General features: G+C 42.9%; 1 non-coding gene across 1 annotated transcript; it reads right to left on the reverse strand.

Moving 5' to 3' along the window:
- Positions 1 to 4,600: 4,600 nt before the first annotated feature.
- trnak-uuu lies at positions 4,601 to 4,673 on the reverse strand. Its single transcript has one exon. It is a non-coding gene; the product is annotated as a tRNA-Lys (tRNA).
- Between the last annotated feature and the right edge of the window lie 320 nt (positions 4,674 to 4,993).

Raw genomic sequence — 4,993 nt, forward strand, 5'->3', positions numbered from 1 at the left:
TTGTAATGAATTCCTCTCACACGAGTACAATATATTATTTGTCCTCCTGACCATGAGTTCATGTACACTAACCTTTTGCACTTCATGCACTAGGGTATCAGTGCTCTGCAATCCATCGACATTTAGATAATATGCCTTTTTTTCAATTTTCTTGGCAAAATGAACACTGTAACGTTTTACCACATTATTCTCCATTTGCGAGATCCTTGCTCACCCACATATACTAACCACTTGCTCGCCACCTTGTATGCTCCTTACAAATTATTTTCCTACCTACCCTTGTGCCATCAATAAATTTAGCAACCATACTTACATACCCCTGTTCAGTAGTTTTTTTTTTCCTTTGATTCATGGGGTGTGAACGTCGCTGAAGAGGCCAAAATAGATTGCCTATAACTAATTGCACTTTTAAAGATGGTGGTGAGCTATCTCCTTGAACTGCTGCAGTCCATGCCATGCATGTACAACAGCAGTGCTGCTGGGGAGGCAGTTCCTGGATTTTGACCAGGGACAGTGAAGGAACAGCGGTGAAGTTCCAAGTTCCATGGATAATGAGTGGCTTGGAGAGGTATACCCAGGCGGTTGTGTTTCCATGTGTCTGCTGCCCTTGCACTTCTAGATGTTGACAGTCAGTGGGTTTGGAATTTGCACTCTTAGGAGCCTTGGCGAGTGGCTGCTGTGCATTTTGTATATGGTACACAGTGCTGACAATTTTCAACCGTGGTGCAGGGATTGAAAGCTTGCAGGTAGGGTGCAAGTCAAACAGTTTGCTTTCCCCCGGATGATGTCAGCTTCTTGAGTGCGGCTCAGTAATCCAGGCAAGTGCATAGTCTTCCATCACAATCCTGAATTATGGCTTGCAGATGGTGGACTCGATTTGGACAGTCTGCAGACGAGGCACTCGCCTGAGGATTCCGGCTTGTGACATGATCCTGTTGATCCAGTATTGATATGGCTCATCCAGGTAGATTTCAGGTCAATGGTAGAGTGCAGGGTGTAAATAGTGGGGCATTCAGAGATGTTAATCTCATTGATTGTGAAGGACGATGGTTAGATTCTCTCTTCCTGGAGATGGCCATTGTCTTTCATTTGTGTGTTAGAATATTTATTGCAACTTGTCACGCAAAGACTGGAGATGGTCCAAGTCTTGCTGCATTTTCACATGAACTGTTCAGTGTCTGGGTTGTCGTGAACGGAGGTGAACATTGCTTAAACATTAGCGAACATCTCCACTATTGAAATGGCGAGGAAGGAAGGCCATTGATGAAGCAGTTGAGAATAGTTGGCCTTTTGACACTGGGGAGTTCATGCAATGATACCCCGGAACTTAGATGATGTCCTTCAATCACGTCAAACATTTTCCTCTGTGCTAGCTATAGCTCTAACCAGCAGAGCTTTTTCCTCCATATTCCAGTTCACTCAATTGTTCCCAGCGCTCATTGAGGGCACGCTCAGTCAAATGCTCTCCCACCTCACCTGCATTGATACAAGGCGTGAGTACTTGAGAGCCAAATCTCAACCCTACATTGCAGCACTCGTTACACCTTGCCAATTACAAAATGAGCCATTTATACCTTCTAACCTTTTCCTGTTAAATAGTCAATCTTCTATACATCCCAAAATGTTACACCCTCCACAATAAGCTTCTATTTTCCACAATAAACGTTCATGTGGCACCTCATCAAATGACTTCTGGAAATGTTTGTACCGTAAACCCAACAGTTCCCCTTTATCCACAATACATCTTATTCCTTCAAATATATTGGTTAAACATGATTTCGCCCTCACTAAACCATGTTTGCTCTGCGTGATTACTTTTAATAAATGTATAACGTATTTAATAACATGTTCAAAGATTTCCCCTATGATTAGTGTCAAGCTAACTGCCCTGTAGTTAATTGCTTTCTGTTTCCTTCCCTTTCTGGCTATAATCTTTTTTGAAAGATTTAGATAAACTTTCCCTATCTGTAATGCTGTTTCTAGCTAGCTTGCTCTGATGCACCATGTTTTTCGTTCCTTATTAATCTATAATCATTTTCTGGTGTTTCCTAAAAATCTGTGAATTCGACTGTCATGCTGCACATAGATCGATTTTTGAAAGCTTTCTTCTTTAACTTTGATACTATCTTGAACTTTGTATTTCAGCACGGGTGGGGTCCTCTCATTGGAGTCTTTCTTTCACCTTGCAATGTATCAATTCTGTATATTCTGAAATGTCGCCTTCAATCGCCGCCATTACATCTCTTTTGACTTTTCACTTAAGCTAAATTGGCTATCCATTTTACATAACTCTGCTTTAATGCAGTCGTAATGTATCTTGCTCATGTCCATGTCCAAATGTAGGAAGACCTGGGCAATATCCAGGCTTGGGTTGATAAGTGGAAAGTAAGTTTCGTGCCACCCAGGTGCCAGGCAATGACCATGTCCAAAGACAGAGAATCTACCCATAGTTCCTTGACATTCAAGGGCATTACCAACTCTGTGTCCTTAAAAATCAACATGCTGGAGGATATCCATTGATCAGAAACTGAGCTTAACAAACCATATCAATACCTGCTCCTGCTACAATTTTCAATGTTTCTATGCCAAAAAACATCTATTGACATATCCAGTAACCTGTTTTGCCAGTTCCCTTTCGCTAGTTCTGCATTCATGCACTCATAATTACTCTAATTCTAGTTTTAAAAATGCTAGTTTTGCGCACGCTCCTCTCTCGATGAACATGCATGTAAAATTATGATCACTGCTACATAGGAGTGCCTTCAATTTGAGGTTATCAATTAATCCTAACTTGTGGGGCAGTAGCAGGTCTAGGATAACCTGCTCTCTGTTTGGAGCCAGAAGATGCTGTTCTATGGAACTTTCCTGAAAGAATTCTAGGAGCCCTCATTTACACTGCCTTTGCCCAGCCGATGTTTCTAGTCTATACGTGGATAAAAACCCCATTGATTATTGCCGTACCTTTCTGGCAATCACCCTATATCCCTTTGGCTATATTCTGTCCTACGATGTAATTATAATATGGGGGCCAGTGCACCAAGCCCACAATTGACTTTTCGCCTTTATCATTCCCCGTCTCAACCCAACAGATTCTACATCCTGGCGTCCTGATCATGTGCCATTATCATCCTGCACCTTTTCCTAACTCCCTGTCCTTACAAAACATCACTCGACCTTCAATATTCACGTCCCAATTGATATAATCCAGTAGCTATGTCTCTGTAATTACTATCAGATGGCAGCTGTGTGTTTGCATTTGCGCTATCAGTTCAGCGGTTTTGTTTCGATGTTACGTGCATTTAGATATAAAAGGTATATATTTTATATTGTTATTATTTTTGCAAATGTGTATATACTGCGAACATTATTTCAGCTGAAGTCATATCCTGGACTCGCTGTATATGTCCGGCCACCATTCCGAAAATTAGGGTGAATTTGAACTCATTTTAAAACATTCGCGCAAAGTTGCGCTGGGGAATCCGCCTGGCAAGATCCCAGGTAAGGGTTGGCGCGGCAATTCCTTCAGAAGTGCACACTTCCAATGGATGATTGCAATGCGCAGGGAACCAGCCGAAAATGCGATTGAAATAGCAATCTTCGAAGGTTCCGCCGAGGTTACAGGTATGGTTACACACAAAAAGTTAGAATAATTCAATCCTCTTCTCACCTTGGGAACTGTTGTGAAAAACGCAGGCCGAGCCCTCGGGACATTCCTACAACAACGCACCTCCACGGGACTACCCCATCACTCCGATAACCGATCTCCAAACAAACCTCCGAGCTCAAACAGCCGCCATCAGCGCCGCGTTTTTGAAGAAAGTGACGAGTTTGTGACGATATCCAAGAATGTTTGCTGTCTCTAGGCCTCGCAGTCAGAAACTCAGAGGCCGGTGTCAGCCATTACGGCTGGGATGAGGAAAGCGCTTACATTCGAAGGCTTGTGAGCGTTTTCAGTTCTGGACACGGAGAACTGTCGATTCTCGCTCATTCTTCTCACGGCGGACATCCATCTTTCTCGGTGTTCGGTGAGAACAAAAGGTCAAAGAACCGTTGTGGAAGTTGCAATTGAGATCGAAATTGAGCCATGCACATACTGAGTGTTGCAAAGTCCTGCAGGCCAGAATATGCTATACCTGCTCCTATTTCTCATATTCTTATATACACTCTTCACAACAACAAGCAGTAGTATATTGACCTCGGGATGCTAGCGATGCAGATCCATGAGCATGATTGCGTGTTTTATTGAGTTAAGTAGGAATGCAGTTTGCATACTCCTGGTTTTTTATCCCCTTGATCACACGCACTGGAGTTCATATTGGTCCCGGTTTTTGACGTGTCAAAATGGTTAATGCGGTTAGCATTTCCAAAGACTTTAAGAATGGGAAAACCCAAACAATCACGAGCAGAGTCAGGAAGCAGTTTTTCCACACCTTGGGAAGCTAGGCATGTAAAACCTTAATCTTGGGGTCAACTGAAGGTATTGCAATGCGCAATCGGGGTGCATTTTCTGATATTGAACTCAAATAAAATCGCGAACGGAGCAAGGAAACCGTTGTAGAGACTCATCCGCGGTGTTCCGCTAAATGAATCAATAAAGATTCGCTCGAGCAGGGACTTGAACCCTGGGCCCTCAGATTAAAAGTCTGATGCTCTACCGACTGAGCTACCCGAGCTTGGACTTCATATGATTGCACAGGGTACGAGAAATACTCTTCACACTCAGTACAATCTCTGTTCGTTTTGTATTTCTTCCTGGGAAATTCGCTCCCTGTAGAACATTTACATCTCGCGCCGACAGCGTGAAGCCGTTCTCCTTCTCTTAATAAATCGCATTACTCCCACCAAGGAATTGTTCTTTCATCGTGACGTGTGATGTGACAGCTGCCTTGTCCTAAGTTTTGGGCGCTCAATGTTTTGGTCATAATATTAATTAATCGGGGTCGTTAAATTGCCGAAGTATTAGCTCGAAGTTTTAAAATGACGGACATGGGTT

This window comes from Carcharodon carcharias, chromosome 24 (assembly GCF_017639515.1).
Source record: "Carcharodon carcharias isolate sCarCar2 chromosome 24, sCarCar2.pri, whole genome shotgun sequence".
NCBI classification, from domain to species: domain Eukaryota; kingdom Metazoa; phylum Chordata; class Chondrichthyes; order Lamniformes; family Lamnidae; genus Carcharodon; species Carcharodon carcharias.